At 48.3% G+C, this 19,367-nt stretch overlaps 1 long non-coding RNA gene across 1 annotated transcript in view; it reads right to left on the bottom strand.

Moving 5' to 3' along the window:
• Positions 1 to 543: 543 nt before the first annotated feature.
• Positions 544 to 19,367, bottom strand: part of LOC138282420 (uncharacterized) — a 65,375-nt gene continuing 46,551 nt past the window's right edge. Inside the window, exon 3 of the long non-coding RNA XR_011200950.1 lies at positions 544 to 1,459. This is a non-coding gene — a long non-coding RNA (uncharacterized lncRNA). The remainder of the gene's footprint in view (positions 1,460 to 19,367) is intronic.

Below are 19,367 nucleotides of genomic sequence, written 5' to 3' on the forward strand. Positions count from 1 at the left end.
ACATGAGCCATAAAGCACATGATATTTGAGAATGTTAAAGTTCAATATATTTGGCTGGTCCGCCCTCGCCTGTTTGCTGGTAGTCAAAAGATGGAGCCCTTGGTTATTTCCACTTGTGAAACAAGATTGTATAGTTGATTAGTCATTAAGCACAACCATTTTCTGTATCAAGTTTTTTCTCTTAGAGCTTTACTTAATATTCAGTGTAGTTATGGATGACTCAATCAGTACACTAACATGGTATATTGTCATTTATTGACAACTACAAACGCTTCCCTCGTAATGGATGGATGTCCATAACGATCATTAGGTCGGTAGACTAGACTTGAAAGAGGTTAGACAATTGCACTATGAAACCATTCCTCTTTCTTTTGTTCTCCAGACCAACAAGCAAAGATTGCTTTTTATTATTTACTTAATGTATTTGTTTTATGGACTATAACCTAAGGGCAAAAGCGCGATTTACATGGCAGATGAGTGAAAAAATAGGATTTATGACAAAGAAACCCGACAGTTAAAATATATCACAAAAAGGCAGCTGGGAAAGTGAGACAAACATTTTTAGATTTCCTCCGATGGAGACAGACACTTGGCGAATCCTGACAAGAAGGGAGCTCGAACAATTTGCAGCTGAACAAGAGAAGGCTTCTTTTGAGAAACTAGTCGTAGAGCATTGTTATATTATGTGTTAAAGTTAGTTGATCGAACCTGAGAATCTAGGGCCAGATGTACCAAAGGATTTTACCCATTCTGTGTCTATGGGAAAAAGCTTTCGTACATGTGGCCCCTAATGTAATATTAATTGTGACGTTCTGTGCCTGACATGGCAGCTCCACGATGGTCAGTTCATGCAATCTGGTGAGGGAGGACAGCAGTATGGCTGTTCCTACATTAAAGCTACTTGAAAGGCACCATGATCTTGTCTGCTTTGCAAGATTTGGCGATGAGAACTAGCACAGCCCCATAACAACCTCCTGCTCAATGAGAGAACCTACTGTGCGACCCTGCACCGTTTCATGACCGTGAGCTTAAAGGTCAGAGTTAAGTCAATGTAACTGGCAGAGAACTCCTGCTTGCTCAAGGAATGTGTTTTGGTGAAAATGCTAAGTGACTGAAGGACTGTCATTTAATTTCAGTACCTTGGTGAGGTAATAATTTATTTACACTGCAAGATCAAATGGAAGCAGTTTCACTCCCTCAGTGCATTGGTGTTAAGGCTATGTCATGATGAGGGAGTGAACATGTTTTGCCCATTTGTGAGCGACTGCGGGTGTGCCTACCATTTATTCTCTAAATGTGCATTGGAGACTGCCCAGCATGTAGGAAATCAAATCACTATTTCTTTCACACAACTGCGGCATTCAACAAAGGATAGGATGATTTATTGTTGCTTTGGGTGTTGCTCCATGATCTCTCCTCTGTTCTTAATGTCTCCAGCTCTTTGGATATGCTTGTCAAACTGGGAGAAACAGAAAAAGGACAGCAATTTTACAGTTATCTGTGGAGATAGAATTAGGACAATCAAGCAACAGACTTCTGTGGCAGTGGAAATAGTTGAAGGATTATTTGCACAGGTAAAGGGTAAAGAATCTTCAACCCTTCTGGAATAATAACAACACCATTATTTTTTACTCAAGCTGGGTCTCCACCCATTGAGTGGGAAGAATGAATAGATATTTTTGAGAACTATTGAAATCACTTGATGGGAAAGACTTGTGTCCATCCAGGAAAAATGCTATAATTTGAGAACTCTTAGCTAAGAGGGACAACATATTTTAAGCACTTACTCATTGTCTTGAATCATGATGGTCAACATTTCACTAATACGTACAGAAAACCAGTACAAATGTTGGAAAACAGGTTTAGCAATGAGAGCAATGTGGTCATAAGCAGGTTTAGATGTTATACCATTTGAATTAAAGAACAATTACATTTATTTTATGAACACCTCATGAGTGGCTGGCGGGATGATGAACATGTGGCGGAGATCAGGAAGATCACTAGAATAAATTATTTATTAATAAAGAGATATGGGACATTTAACCTGATATTGAAATTCAGGGTTACAAATTGGTGAATTTCTTGATGAATTTTGAATCCTTTTAAAAGTTTTGGCACGTTTTGGAAGAATTAATGTGATAGTTGAACTAAATGAGATGATTTGCGGTTTTTTGAAGGATATTCCAATGATATTAGTTCATGTGGAGATTTCATTAAGACCCTGAAGAAGCAGAAGTTCACTTTAAGCCACGAAATACATGTTGACTGTACAACATCAAAGAAACCAATTATTGATGTGAATGGAAAGCGACTCGATTGAAATTTGAAATTGTTAGACTGTATTACATCAATAACATTTAAACAAGTTACACTGCATTTTGGAAGTAATGTTACATACTTGAAGATACAAACTTGAAAAATGAAAATAAAGAACTAATGAAATTAAAATTGTATTGAGATGTTCAACAATTGCATGTAATTGTTCTTTAAATCAAACTATGTTATTATGTTTTCCTTTTTTGGACTTTTTGGTTCATGACATTTTGGCAGTAGGGTGATTTTTCTAGGGTTTCGTCAACCCAGTGAGTTGAGTCCAGCAGGGCCATTATTACCCAGAAGACCCTTTCTTTGTACATTTTCTACTAGTCAAATTTTATACCCAACCATAAAAGGTGGGTGAACCTGTGGATGACTGTGTTTCCAGGTTAAGAGAAATGTCTATTACATGCCAATTTGGTGCAATGGTTGATGAATTGATGTGTGACTAGTTAATAGTACAGTGTAACAGTAAAAAATACAAGAGAGGCTTTGGACAGCTAGGAATTTGTCTTTGAAAGATGCCAGTGAGATAGCTAAAGTGCTTGAACAGTCTGGCCCTCATTCTGACCTTGGCGGTCGGCGGCGGTCGGACCGCGAACAGACCAGCGGTCAAAAAAATGGCATTCTGACCGCGGCGGTCCCCGCCGCGATCGACTGCCACTTCCCCACTCCGACCGCCACGGCGGTCATGACCGCCGGGCTGGAGTTTGCGCACTCCGGCCCGGCGGTCGTCCCAAGACCGCCAACGGTATCATGACCCTGCTTACTGCCGCGGTTTCTGGCGGTCGGGAACCGCCATGCGAACCATGGCGGTAGGCACTATCGGGGCCAGGGAATTCCTTCCCTGGCACTGATAGGGGTCTCCCCCACCCCCCACTACCCCCCACGAGTCCTCCCCCCACACCCTCCACCCCCCTGCCACCACCCAGAGGTGGTACGAACCCCCTCCCCACCCCCACCCCCGACATGCACATACATGCACCCCGACATGCACACACCCCCTACACACACACATACACAACGGGGACACATACCCGCACACATACATGCAGACATGCGCACCCGCCGAACTGCACACATTACCCATAGACACAGCAGCACCCCCCGCCCGCATACACGCACTCACACACCCCCTCTACACACTCACACGCACACCCCCATGCACGCACACATTACACAACACCCCCCCACCCCCTCCCCTAACGGACGATCAACTTACCTTGTGCGTTGGTCCTCCGGGAGGCAACGGGAGCCATGGGGAGGTGACCGCCAACAGAACACCGCCAACAGAAGACCACCACACAGATATGTGGGTCGTAATTCTGTGGGCGGTGTTCTGCTGGCGTGGCGGTGGAGGTTGACCAGTCTCCACTTTCCCGCCGACCGCCAGTGTGGCTGCTGGCGGTTTCCCGGCAGAACGCTCCCAGCGGTCGGAATACGCACAGCGGCATACCGCCGCGGTCGGCGGTCTTCACCGCGGCGGTAACTCGGCGGTCTTGCGGAAAGGCCGCCAAGGTCAGAATGAGGGCCTCTGTCTTTTGGATGTGGAAGATGGAAAGTAGAGAGAATAAAGTTTCGGGGGTCACTTTTGTGGAGAATGAAAATGAAGGAATTTTGTTTGTAACCAACAGGATTAACAACCCTAGAAAAGCTTGAGCATCACATAAACAGTTCAACAGATGTCGTTCTAGATGTGGCAGTATACTTCACAATCCAAAATCTAATTTTTGTTTTGTTGTAGGACAGGAATGCAGGAAATGTTAACACAAAATGTACTTTGCGTGTATGTGTAGGAACAATTCCAAAAAGAGTTGTTGTGATAAAAAGACAATTTGATGGGAACAAAAATGAGAATGCAGTGTGTGGGAAAATGGAAAGACTTTTATGTGTTAATGATAATAAGAATGGTGCTGGCAGACCTTGCAGATCAAAAGCTGATTTTAATGTTAAAGGGAGAACTGTTTAACTCAGGGTAGACTCAGGTTCCCTTTATACTGTTGTTCCTACGTATATGTTCTTGCAGGAGTGGCCACATGTTCATTTCTTACTGAAAGATACAAATCCTGGTAGCTATCAGGGGGAAACATTGGCATAATTGGACATATGTTAACTAAGTTTGAATTTCCAGACAGACAACTAATGGGGAACATGCATATGTCAGTTTCAAATTTTAAGTTGGTTACATCAATACGATCTTTACATAAAACTATTAACCAGAGAGCCACCAATCAGATTATGGTAGTAGAGGACGTTTCAGTGGATGAAATTGCTGATGGTATGAAACGGGTCTTTGCAGATAAATTGGAAGAACCTAATGATTGTGTACATAAGACTATCATTACCCCCAATGCAATTCCAATTCAACATAAATTAAGGAGGATGCCAATATTAACAAGAAAAAAGGTAAAAAAAACAACTTCATAACATGTTGAAAGACAGTGTTATTGAATCAATAGGGACTTCCAGCTAGATTTTCTGAGTTTTGATCAAAGAAAGGGCAAATAAAGGTGTGAGGTTCTGTGTCAATATTCACAGTATCAGTCTGAATATAGTGGTTGACAATGACTCTTCGCTCAACATAATTGAACTGGTTTTGTGCTAATGGGGACAATTTTTCAAATTAAATAGATCTGAATGGTGTGCACCAGCAGATTAAGTTATATAAATATTCTAAACCACTTGTAGCTTTTTATAACTAAGGAAGGTATTTTCCAGCTCCCTCAGAGCCATTTAGAATACCATTCACTGACAGAGTTATTCAAAGGATCATGGGTGAGGTTTGTAGAGGACAGTATAATATTTTTAAAATACATCATTCTTGTGACAGTATAATATTTTTAAAATACATCATTCTTGTGTTTGCTAAAACTATTAAAAGTCATAATGTTACCCTCAAACACATGTTGGACAGACTTGCTGAGTCTGAGCGAACTCTTAAGAAGGCAAAATGCTAATTTCTCATGGAGGAGGTTGAGCTTCTTGGACATATTCTCTCCAAAGACAGTGTGAGCCCTAGGAAAGATTTGTTGAAAACCAAATGGGAAGCTCCTGTTCCTCATTATAAAGATCAACTGAGGTCCTTTCTGGATCTAATAGAACAGTACTCCACATTTATTACGTTTTGCTTATGAGAATGGAAACATGTGTAAGCTCATGAGGAGGGGTTGTACTTTTGTGTGGGAGAACAGTCTGCAACAGGAATTTGAAAGATAAAAAAATATTTGTGTAAAAATGAAGTGATAGCTCCAGTTGACGTTGGCCTAAAGACAATTGCTCTTGCTAATGGGACAGTTTTGTCTCAAGTTCATACCAGTGGTGAAAGATTGTGGATTTTGCCTTAAGATCTTTGACTAACACCTAGAGGAATTACTCAGTGATTGAGAGAGAGGCATTGGCTATGGCTTGAGGAATGGAATATTTCAGCACTTACATTTGAGGTCTTCAAGTAATACTCAGTACTGACTATAAGTCACTAATGAAAATACTTTTACCTGTGGTTGTGGGAAAGGATTGAGCTAGATTAGTTAGTATGGCATCTCACCTTCAGCACTACCGGTACCACATAGAATACATTTGTGGGCGGCACAAAACAGTCAAAATTATTGTTTGTCATGTTCACCTATAAACTGATAAAATGTTGATAAAACAAATGTGGACATTATTTTAAAAGAAGAAGCTGTAACTAGTGTTGAGGAGGTTATAGAATGTATTCAAAGTGATGTGCTAAAAGAGGACTGATACCAAGGAATGAATAACTAATATATTCTGGAAGGGGTGGTGAAATTGATTATGATAGGGAGAAAAAGAAAAGTGTAGTGAGTAGGTGAGTTTGCCTGTTTGTTAAGATGATGGATGAGTTGTCTCTGTTAAATGATAATGTCATCATGAGAGGGGACAAATGTGTTCCACCACAAAGTTTGAGAAGGACATTTTTTATTTTGCTCGACTAAGGTCATTTAGGCGAAACCTTGACCAAGAAGAGGTAGAGGGAAATATCTGTTGGCAATGAATGGATGGTTATGCGGGTGTGTGGATAGAGATGTGATGACTGCATGGAAGGTGAGAAAATGTTGCAAGTGGATAATGAAGCATGTGGTGTAGTGATGGATGATACTGGTGAAGTGTGACAAAGGGGGTCATTACAACATTGGCGTTCAAAGCCGCTTACCGCCGTGCAGAAGACCGCCAACACACTGCCGCGGCCGCAGAATTCCGCCACAGCTATTATGACCCACATCCCGAAATCCGACAAAATTCAGACACCCACACAAGTCCTCCACACCAAAGGTCAGTGATAAACTGGCGAAAACAAAACCTCCACCATCATGCCAACAGAAATACGCCCATGCTATCACGACCCACGAATCCACAGCGGTCTTTCAACCGCGGTATTCCATTGACGGTGCACACCGCCATGCTCAAAATACACACACATCTCCAAAACACCACCACATTAGACAATTCGAAATAAACACACCTGATACACATACACACACCACTCCCACACTCTCAATACTATATAAAACACACACCCACATCACCCACAAACACCTACGACCCAAAAATCTGAAAGAAGGCCAGAGAGAGACACCACCATCCACAAACTAGCAGCCACAAGCACTCACACCATCACCCACACTACTTCCACGCACAAAACACCACACACCACTACATATCACCACACTTATCACCACATACACCACCCCACACATCACCTACACCACTCCATGGCACGGCAAAGACATCCCAGGTTCTCGGAGGAGGAGCTCAAGGTCATGGTGGAGGAAATCGTCTGGGTAGAGCCACAGCTATTTGGCACACAGGTGCAGCACACCTCCATAGCTAGGAAGATGGAGCTATGGCGAAGAATTGTCGGCAGGATCAATGCAGTGGGACAGCACCCAAGAAATCGGGACGACATCAGGAAGAGGTGGAACTACCTACGGGGGAAGATGCGTTCCGTGGTCTCCAGACACAACATCGCGGTACAGCGGACTGGCGGCGGACCTCCACCTCCTCCCCCACAAATAACAACATGGGAGGAGCAGGTCTTGACTATTCTGCATCCTGAGGGCCTCGCAGGAGTCGTGGAGGAATGGACTCTGGTAAGTCAAATCTTAACTATCATATCCCCCACCTTACCTGCATGCTTTCACACTCGCCCCCTCCCCTCACACCATCCCCTATCACTCCAACTCCTCACAAATATACTAATAACACAAACCACCCATCCCAACCCCAAGCCCTGCATGACACAACAAAGCATGGACCCCCATCACTAAAGCATGCCCACTGCACATACCCATAACACCCCCCTCAACCATCATCACACAAGCCTCCACACAGGAGTGCTAGCACTGGGTTACACAGTCACCCACCCATTGCCCACCATGACACACACAGATGCAATAATCATGCTTTTACACCCCTGCAGGACCACTACCCAACGTCACCAGACAGGAGGGTCCAGACATCTCCACCCCACCCACAGAAGAGGCCCACAGTGATGACAGCAGCTCTGTCCAACTGGATCCAGATGACCAGCCCAGACCATTGTGGGCCTCGGGACAGTTGGTTCTCCACACCCAGTCACAGGCCACCACAGACTTTCCACCCTCTGGTAACAACAGCACAGCACCCACCCAGCGGGCCCATACCTCCGTCCCCATGACACGTCAATCAGCTGTGTGTCCACCACTATAGGGAACCCAGGATAACCCACTACCCCAACAACAACAGGGACCTGGGGGCAGTGGTAGTGGGCACACGGTCCAGGGGATGGAGGCCCAGGAACACAGGGGAACTGGGAGGGCTGCTGTGGGACAGGGGGCAGACAGGCCTAGGGAACCCACTCTCCACGAGGCCCTCTCCTCCATCACGGGAGCATACCACCACTCCCAGGAGACGATGGCAACGGTCCTGGCCAAGTTTCAGGAGACCCCGCGGCTGCAGGAGGAACAGTATTTGGGGTTCAGGGAGGAACTCAGAACCATCAGCACCGCCCTGGCCACCATCGTAGGGGTGCAGAAGGAGATACTTAACACCAGGAGGGACACTGTGGCACTGCAAGGGGCCCCTGACACTAGCATGGACGAAGAACTGCCCACCACCGCCGCCGGCGCTAGTGGACAGGAGGCACCGCCACAGGACCACCACACCAGCAACCCCACCCCCTGCAGACGGAGAACCACCCCCCAAACGGCCCCTGAGATCCAGGAACAAGACAGAGCACGATGCCCGCCAAGAAATGAGACCACCCTGATTGTCATCCTATTGTCCCACTTTGTAACCCTGTCCATATTGGAAGTGCCCCAGCTCCACTTCCTATGCCCATATGGGCAATGCACCTGTGAAACTAATAGACTGGACCCTGCCATGGACATTCCTCCACCATCACCCCTCACCATTTTACAACCCCCCTCCAATATTGAGCACTGCAATAAACACCCTTGAAGCACAAAACAATCTGGAGTCAGTCTGTGCTTTTGAAAATGTGTATTAGCAATGACAGTGACAAAAATGCGTTATCAAATGTAATGTCAACATACCTATGTCACACATTTCAAGTCCATGAGGAATCTAAGCAGAGGACACACGTTGGAAACCACACCTGTGAAACCGTAATGGAAATGTACAACTCAGTTACCATATACTGGTTGAAATCGACAGACAGGATGGAGGTAGAAGTGTGAAAGTACTTGTAGTAGGCAGGAATGTGTTCTCACCTGTGTGTCACTGGAAATATTGCTGGATAACTGAGTCCCTGTTGTTAATGTCTTCTTCCTCTGCTTCCTCCTCATCACTGTCCACAGGCTCCACAGCTGCCACAGCACCGTCATCTGGACCATCCTCCTGCAGAAAAGGCACCTGTCGTCCCAAAGCCAAGTTGTGAAGCATACAGCAGGACACGATGATCTGGCACACCTTCCTTGGTGAGTAGAATAGGGAACCACCTGTCATATGGAGGCACCTGAACCTGGCCTTCAGGAGGCCGAAGGTGCGTTCGATCACCCTCCTAGTCCGCCCATGGGCCTCATTGTAGCGTTCCTCTGCCCTGGTCCTGGGATTCCTCACTGGGGTCAGTAGCCATGACAGGTTGGGGTAACCAGAGTCCCCTAATAACCACACCCAGTGCCTCTGGAGTTGACCCATCACATAAGGGATGCTGCTATTCCGCAGGATGTAGGCGTCATGCACAGAGCCAGGGAACATAGCATTTACCTGGGAGATGTACTGGTCTGCCAAACATACCATCTGTACATTCATCGAATGATAACTCTTCCGGTTCCTGTACACCTGTTCACTCCTGTGGGGGGACCAGAGCTACATGGGTCCCATCAATGGCACCTATGATGTTGGGGATATGTCCAAGGGCATAGAAGTCACCTTTAACTGTAGGCAAATTCTCCACCTGAGGGAAAACGATGTAGCTCCGCATGTGTTTCAGCAGGGCAGACAACACTCTGGACAATACGTTGGAAAACATAGACTGGGACATCCCTGATGCCATGGCCACTGTTGTTTGAAAAGACCCACTTGCAAGGAAATGGAGCACTGATAGCACCTGCACTTGAGGGGGATCCCTGTGGGATGGCGGATTGCTGACATCAGGTCTGGCTCCAACTGGGCACACAGTTCCTGGATTGTGGCACGGTCAAACCTGTAGGTGATGATCAAATGTCGCTCCTCCATTGTCAACAGGTCCACCAGCGGTCGGTACACCGGAGGATTCCGCCATCTCCTCACATGTCCCAGCGGACGGTGCCTAGGAAGGACAACAGCGACCACAGAGTCAAATAACTCAGAGGTATGTACCCACAGTCTACACAGAACACCATTCATACATAGAATCTGGCCTGTATTTGTGTTGTGCAAAAAGGCCTAGGTCTGTGTGACGCAGTTGTGAATCAGGCCATGTGGGCCCCTGAAATGGTGGCTGGCTGACCTCTAAAGTGGGACAATGGGATGTGAGGTAACTGCACTAGCGTTCTACACCGTCGCGGTAGGCGGACGAATACCGCGGCGCAATGCTGCATTGATTAACATTGGACCCTATGGGTCCCAGGTGCCAATGACGATGTACGCCGGCGGTGATGGTACGCACTGCCGCGGACGTGGCCGCCATTTTCCAGCTGTTCAATCACTCGATACCTGATTTTCAACAGGAGAGGACCTACACTGCAAGTGCTGCTGTGACCTCGGTCTGGAAGAGACAATGGTTAGTGCATCTGGGGAAACGGCCCCTGCCTTCACTGCAGAGGAGTTGGAGAAGCTCGTGGACGGGGTCCTCCCCCAGTACACACTACTCTACGGTCCTCCAGACCAACAGGTAAGTACACAGGGAGCACATTGTATGGGCTATGCTGTGTGGAGAGGGCTGGTTGTAAGAAGGAAGGGGGCACAGTTCTGCGTGCATGAAGGACTGTGAATGCATGTGCCACATGGCAAGGGTAGGGATGTGGGCCCTTCACTTAGACGGTGCAGTTGGTAATGACTTCTCTTCTACCCCTGTACATTTCATGTAGGTCAGCACCCACCAGAAGAAGGATATTTGGCGTGCCATCGCCAAGGACGTCCGGACCCTGGGGGTCCACCACAGACGGAGCACCCACTGCCGGAACAGATGGGAGGACATTCGCCGCTGGAGCAAGAAGACGGCGGAGGCTCAGCTGGGGATGGCCTCCCAACGTGGGAGGGGTGCCCGTCGAACCATGACCCCCCTGATGTTCCGGATCCTGGCGGTGGCCTATCCGGAGTTGGATGGGCGCTTGAGGGTATCACAGCAGACACAAGGCGGTGAGTACAACATCATTCAGCGGACTTTGCGCGCAGTGAAGGTGTCTGGGTGTGGGAGGAGGGCAGTGGGTTTCCCTAGGCCAGGGCGAGTTCCCTAGACTAGGCCCCTCCGTAATGCAGGCCATGTTGCACCCCACCCCACCTCTGTAGAGTGCCGAGTACAGGTGTACATGCCCCTGTGTCATCTATGTGTGCAGATGTCGACCATAGCCATGTAGGACATATCCCAGGAATTGCATCTGTAGAGCCCAACAGCGCGGCGTAGTGCAGGGGGCTGCTGTGTCTGTATTGTCCGCCAACGGTAGCGGTAAGCCATGCACTCAAACTGTCTTTCTTCTGTCGTCCCCCCCTTTTTGTGGTCTCCCTGTTCTTGTGTGCATCAGCATCATCAGGCAGAGGTACAGTGGCACCGGAGCACGAGGGAGCTGCATCCCACATGGCCATGGGGGGCCACACCACGGACTCGGAATACACCAGTGGGACGGAGGGTGAGGGGAGCTATACGGCGGTCACAGGATCTGCAACCAGCGACACGGACTCGTCCTCCGATGGGAGCTCCCTTGTGGTGGCGGCAAAATCTGTGCCCCCCACTTCTACAGGTACAGCCGCCACCCCGCTACCAGCTCCGCCCTCCCAGCAGACCCTCAGCCTTCGCCCTGTGCCCGCTCACCCAGGAGGGTGGGCATCACCTTCGCCCCAGGCACCTCAGCCCCTGCCCCTGTCACCTCCGCTGCCCTCAGTGAGGAGGCCATTGACCTCCTCAGGTCCCTCACTGTTGGGCAGTCTACCACTTTGAATGCCATCCAGGGTGTAGAGAGGCAGTTGCAACAAACCAATGCATTCCTGGAGGGCATTCATTCTGGTCAGGCGGCCCTTCAGCAAGCTTTTCAGACTCTGGCCTCAGCACTGATGGCAGCCATTGTCCCCGTCTCTAGCCTCCCCCCTCCAACTCCCTCCACCCTGACCCAATCCCCTGTACCTCAGCCTATCCCAAGCACACCTACAGACCAACATGCACACACGTCAACACACAAGGGAAGCTCAGGCAAAACATAAGCACCACACATCCCACAGGCACCTACGCAAGCATCACACACATGCAGACACACCAACATCCACTGCCTCCACTGTGTCCCCCTCCTCCTCGTCTCCCTCCTCCCTCCCTCTCTTGTCTACACTCACACCTGCATGCACTACCTCTACAGCCACTACGTCCCTCTCCAGCACACCTACCACCACACCCCGCTCACGTGCAGTCACCACCCCAACTACCATTCACACGTCCCCTGTGTCCTCTCCCAGTGTGTCTGTGACGCCCCCTCCCAAGATACACAAACGCAGGCACACACCCACCCAACAGCCATCCACCTCATGACAGCCTCCAGCGCATGCACCTTCACCCAAAGTCACCAAACGTACACCTCCTACAACCACTACCTCTTCCTCCACTCCCAACCCCCCTCCAGCTACCCATCCCAGTGTTCCTAAGAAACTTTTCCTGACGAAGCTTGACCTCTTTCCCATCCCCCACCCCTCCAACTCATAGGTCCCGTACTAGCACATCAGCCAAAAAATCTCCGGGACCAGTGGTGCCTGTTACAGGTTTGTGGAGTGCACCGGACACCAGGCCAGCCAGTGTGGCAAGGAGTTACAGCACAGCCAGTCCCCCCCCTGTGAAGCACCAGAAGTTGGACAGTGCCCGGCGGGAGAGGGGGAAGACTCCAGGCAGCAAAGCCGTTCACAAGGGTCCCGGGGGGAGTGTCGACTCAGCTGTGACTCCTCCGAAGGTGGGGAAGGGGCAGAAGAAATCGCCAAAGTCTGGGAGGAGCAGCACGGCGGAGAAGACCGCCATCATCCTCGCTGCCCAGGAGGCCACCGCCAGCCCAATTGTCACTGGCCAGGAGGCCACCGCCAGAGTCACTGCCCAGGAGGCCAGCCCGATCGTCACTGGCCAGGAGGCCACCGCCAGAGTCACTGCCCAGAAGGCCAGCCCAATCGTCACTGGCCCCGCCAGCCACAGCCCACCTGCCCAGGAGGGCCCCGGCAGCCACAGCCCAGCTGCCCAATGAAGGACCGCCAACCCCAGCCCAGCTGGGCAATGAAGGACAGCCTTGGAAAGCACCGCTAAACAGGGCACAGACCGCCATGGCAAGCACCGCTGAACAGGTCAGAAACTGCCAACTCAAGCACCGCTGAACAGGGCAAAGACCGCCATGGCAAGCACCACTGAACCGGCCAGAAACTGGCAACTCAAGCACCGCTGAACAGGGCAAGCACTGCTGAACAGGTCAGAAACTGCAAACTCAAGCGCCGCTGAACAGGGCAAAGACCGCCATGGCAAGCACCCCTGAACAGGTCAGAAACTGCCAACTCAAGCACCGCTGAACAGGTCAGAAACTGCAAACTCAAGCACCGCTAAACAGGGCAAAGACTGCCATGGCAAGCACCGCTGAACGGGGCAAGCACCGCTGAACAGGTCAGAAACTGCAAACTCAAGCACCGCTGAACAGGGCAAAGACCGCCAACTCAAGCACCGCTAGCCCATGAGCGGCAGGGGCAGTGACGCAACTGGGACCGTCACCGGGTGAGTGATGCACTCTGGGCACCAAGCCCCCTCCAGAAACAGAGGAGACATGCATCCACTCCATCTGTCCTTAACTGTTAGGGTTTGTGCACAGCAAAGAGCATGTCCCCTCTCACTGCACTAGTGGGTTCTGTAATAGCTCCCTTTTAAACTTACTATTGAAAGCCTTTCTTGTTATCTCACCTTCCCCCCCCCCCCTAGGCTTCTGTGTATGTTGTTTAATGTGCTGTTTTGTTTACACATTGGGCCTTGCTTTTACCAAGGCTTCTTTAAAACACTCCGCTCTAGGCCATGTGTTAATTTAACTCATTTGCATAATAACTGAAACTCTGCACACCTTTCAAGAACATGTGCAGCATGTGAGGACCACACCCAGCTCTTCAAACCACACCCAGCTCTGCACACCTTTCAAGGACATGTGCAGCATGTGAGGACCACACCCAGCCCTGTCTATAAAAGGCAGCCCCCGAGCCTCACCCAGTGCTTGTGCTCGTCTACCTCCCACTTACCTGAGGACAGATCCCTCGGCGCTGGCACTCCTGCTCTCTACAGACTTTCATTGGCTTCAATGGGCGCAGCTGCTGACTCTTCCTTCTTCCGGTTTCCGTTTCCTCCTTGCCTCAGCCTCTCTCCTACAAGCAATCTGCAAAAGAGAAAGAAGACAAGGTTAGACTGATCAGTATCTCTTGCCAGCAACAAGTAAGTGCAAAACTTTTATTACCTGAAAGAACTTTGACAACAATTTCTGGATTCGTGTATAGACAATTTGAAACAAGATACCTTCCACGAACATTGTGATTCAAACTCTTTGTTACAAGAATACTTTGCGGAACTTTGTGAGGCAAACAGTAAATCAAGGACTTGCACAAATTACATGCTGTATTTTGACGTAAAAGTACAGTATTTGTTTTATAAAAGATTCTGGAAATATGGGAAAAGTGAGTCTGCTATTGGGAATTTAGGCTTTAGTTATATTAAGATGAATGTTTGTTATTGGTAATTCTGATAACAGTATTTGTTTAATGTTTTAGAAGCTTTAGAGTAATAGAAAGCACATCCCAGAGCAGTAACACATTCCAAACCTGGAAACTAGAGACCAGGATCCAAGAGGTACTTTTAGAAGAAAATTTTTAATAAATAAAGGGATAGTCAGGAACCCAGTTAGGAATAGGTTGTACTTATCTGTTCTTTGTTTATGTTTCATTAGGCACTAGTTTCTACAGAAGTCAGAGAGGGCCGCAGATTTGTGCAGCACTTCAACAGTGGAAACGCAAGAACGGTGTTGTCTCTTTATTTTATTTTATCCACTTCCCCCCTTCCCTTGAGCTTCTGGTCTTAGTGCACTGTTTTAAAAACTAGTGTGCTGGAACAAGCAGTTTCAGGGTGGGGTCGGATTGTCTTCAACCTCCATCAGAACTGAACAAGGACTCAGGTGAGCTGGGCTTTGACATTAACAGGATGAAGCACTCTGGGCACCAGTCCCCCTCCAGAACCAGTGGAGACATGCATCCACTCCGTCTGTCCTTAACAGGATGAAGCACTCTGGGCACCAGTCCCCCTCCAGAACCAGTGGAGACATGCATCCACTCCGTCTGTCCTTAACAGGATGAAGCACTCTGGGCACCAGTCCCCCTCCAGAACCAGTGGAGACATGCATCCACTTGAGAGACTGTGGCTTTGCACTCCCCAGGATGGTACAGTGGGCAAGCCACCCACTGTAGAGACTTGAGAGACTGTGGCGTTGCACTCCCCAGTATGGTACAGTGGGCAAACAACCCACTGTAGAGACTTGAGAGACTGTGGCTTTGCACTCCCCAGGATGGTACAGTGGGCAACCCACCCACAGTAGAGACTTGAGAGACTGTGGCTTTGCACTCCCCAGGATGGTACAGTGGGCAAACCACCCACTGTAGAGACTTGAGAGACTGTGGCTTTGCACTCCCCAGGATGGTACAGTGGGCAAACCATCCACTGTAGAGACTTGAGAGACTGTGGCTTTGCACTCCCCAGGATACATCAATGGACATGGAGCCCCCTTGTGGATCTGGCGTGGTGCACTCATCCGGCTGAGGTGCCCCCCTTCCCTTCCCCCTGAGGTGCCTGTTGTATTTCTATCTGATGCTCCTGCAGTGTTCTTTCCGTTTTGATCAGGTATCTAGTGTGGGCCTCGCCCATGTATTTTGGGCCCAGTGGTCCACGGACAATGAATGGTGCATTACCTGCACTACTAATCGTGGTGTATATTTTGTTTAATGTGTATATATATATATATATATATATATATATATATATATATGTATTTATTTGGTTACTGTATTTTGAAATATTATAATGGTTCCACTTATTTCCTTTGGTCTTTGCATTCTTCTGGGGGGGTTGGGGGTTGTTACTGTAATGTTTGGATATGCATTGGTGTGTGTGTTGTAGTGGGTGAGGGTCGGGGTGGGGGTGGGGGTGTTGCGTGTGTGTATTTTGCCTCCTCCTCCCTTATGTCGTGGGTGCAGTACTCACCGTTGTCTTCGCCGCCGGCGTTGATGATCCTCGTATAGGAGCAGGAAGAATATGGAGTTCCGGCTCCACGGTGTCGTTGTTCCTTGTGGAGTGTGTAGAGGAGAGCGTTTTCCCTTTGAAATGGCTGTTTCCGCCGTGTTTTTATCCGCGGTGAATCCGCCCCGGAAAACGTGGCAGATTGGTAGGTTGTGATATTGTGGGCGGTACATTATCTTCCGCCTGTCTGTTGGCGGTGACCGCCGCGTTGTTTGTCTGTACCGCCGTGGCGGTCGGAGTGTTAAAGAGGCTGTCTTTGTTGACGGTTTCCGCCATGGTCATAATTCCAATTTTTGTACCGCCGGCCTGTTGGCGGTCTTACCGCCGCTTTTACACCATCCGCCAGGGTTGTAATGACCACCAAAGTGTGTTAATAGATTTTACTGGACCAAATGTGGGTATTGGAGGCAAGCTTAAATTTGTATGAGTCATGACAAATGTTAATTCCAGGTGGTTAATTGTGAACACTCTGTAATTACTACAAAAACTACTGTTAAAGGCCAAGGACGAGATTTTTAGGGAACAAGGTTTTCTTTTTAAATTGATCACAGATAATGGTATTCAGATGAAATGAAAAGGTTTTTGGGAATGTGTGAGATCAAACATTCATGTACCTGTTTGTATCATCCACAAGCAAATACCATTGTGGAAAGAGCTGACCGAATGGGAAAGAGTGCTATCCTAATTGCAGTGACCAGTAGAAATGCTGTCAAGATGGTTGTGATGGATCTGGTTATGCTTGTTGCATGACAATAAGTGTAGTTTCTGGAAATGTTCCTTTTGTTATGACAAGAGTAAGGAAAGCTGGCACAAAATTATTACCAGCATGGATGAATTAGTGAACATACTGCACACACATTAAAAAAACAACAACAATTCTTTTGCAACAGTGCTGTTAAGAGCAGTCAGGTTTCCTTAGAGGCAATGTGCACACTATTTATGCAGCACAGACAGTAATAAAATGAAAACAAAACACAAAAAACATACCAAACCAATTTAGAAACATAGAGTGCATTTTAATAAATTACGTGACACCAAAACTACTAACATCCAACCAGTAGAACTGGAATTATGAGCTTTAAAACTTTAAAGTAAAAACTAGCACCTAAAACATCAAGCACCAACCATGGACATCTAGTCACACACGACCAGGTCAAAGTAAAAAAAAATATGGCTGTCTGCAATAGAGAGAAAGTCAGATACAAAAAGTGGATTGAATCTTGTAGGCGCTTACCTTCAGACTTGGAAGAAATTAAAAGAATCAGGGGGTCATTCCGACCCCGGCGGTCCGGCGGAAGCACCGCCAACAGGCTGGCGGTGCTCCGCAGGGCATTCTGACCGCGGCGGTATGGCCGCGGTCAGAACAGGAAAACCGGCGGTGTCCCGCCGGTTTTCCGCTGCCCTGAGGAATCCCCCATGGCGGCGCAGCTTGCTGCGCCGCCATGGGGGATTCCGACCCCCTCACCGCCATCCTGTTCCTGGCGGTTCCGACCGCCAGGAACAGGATGGCGGTGAGGGGTGTTGTGGGGCCCCTGGGGGCCCCTGCAGTGCCCATGCCAATGGCATGGGCACTGCAGGGGCCCCCGTAAGAGGGCCCCACTTTGAATTTCAGTGTCTGCTTAGCAGACACTGAAATTTGCGACGGGTGCTACTGCACCCGTCGCACCCTTCCCACTCCGCCGGCTCCATTCGGAGCCGGCTTCCTCGTGGGAAGGGGTTTCCCGCTGGGCTGGCGGGCGGCCTTCTGGCGGTCGCCCGCAAGCCCAGCGGGAAAGCCAGAATGGCCTCCGCGGTCTTTCGACCGCGGAGCGCTCATATGGCGGTTCCCACCAGGCGGGCGGCGACTGCCGCCCGCCGGCCTCAGAATGAGGCCCTCAGTGTACTGAGAAGGTAAAGTCCAGCAGGCAAGGCTGCAGGCAGTGTCTGAGGAGGAGGTGTAGTCATCAGGGAGCCGCTGGGGGTAGTGGTGGTAAAGATTTCATCACGCAGACTTAGGGCCATGTTAATAGACAGTTTTTTTCACTCTTGGACCACTCAGTGTGGACAAAATCAATGCAAACCTTAAGTGAGATTTATTAAGTCATGCATAGCCACCTTGCGTGGCCCTGCATGGATTCATAAATCTTGAGTAAAGTAATGCACTGCAAATTGCTGTGTTACATTACTCTTTGCAAGGGAGGCATTTCCATGCAAGTTGCGTGGGTGTTCCCATGCAACATCCATGGATTTTGACACATTCCGAGATTTACAAGAACTTGTAAACCTGGGAATGCACCGAAAAGATATGTTGCTCAAATGAGAATTTACCTTAAAAAAACAGAAGACGAGAGGCATCTGGCAAAACAATAAATGGTTCATTTAATTAAACATTACGGTCAGGAGAGCAGTTAAAGAACCGGGGTCTGAGTACTTTCTCTCCTAGTACGCTGAATTGATGCAGGTTTTATTCATTTTTCTGAGTGTAATAAAGTCATAAAAAGACAAAAGATGCGAACAGTTGTCAAGAAGTTGTAAATATAATTCCAGATAGGGAATGCCAGTGTGACATAATGTTGGTCAGTGAGTGTGTGTCCAGAAGTCTGAGTAGTGCGTGGTCACTGTGTGTGCTGTGTGTGCTGTGTTCTGATTGGCTGAGTGTACCTAACTACATGTGAGCTTTATTGGGGCCAATCTCTTGGGACCGTTGTAGTGTGGCTGCCTATGTATGGGATCTGATCTCAGTTTTTCTGTTTGTGTATTTGGCTGTCGGCTAACTTTTACCCCACCTGTGACATTGCAGCCATTAACCATTAAGTCTGGGTCACAGAGTCTGCCTGACCATGTATCTACGTTCTGGGGTTGATGAAGCGTTTGTGATGGGAGAATCTAACAGTGGTGATGCGACTTCATTCATGTATAAAAATGTATTGTTTGTGGAAACAACTGTCTTGTTGTTGTGCATATGGTCATTGATTAATCCACATTATCAACATTCCCCCATATCTTTTTGGATTTTCAACTATACCATCAAACCCACAAGTCATGAAAGTCTCAGTTTTGGCACTTTTTTGTCCCACCTCCCTCACTACTTCTACTTGACCTAATTTGGAGACAGTGGCGGTCATTACAACATTGGCGGTAA

This window comes from Pleurodeles waltl, chromosome 2_2, assembly GCF_031143425.1.
Source record: "Pleurodeles waltl isolate 20211129_DDA chromosome 2_2, aPleWal1.hap1.20221129, whole genome shotgun sequence".
In the NCBI taxonomy this organism is placed as follows: domain Eukaryota; kingdom Metazoa; phylum Chordata; class Amphibia; order Caudata; family Salamandridae; genus Pleurodeles; species Pleurodeles waltl.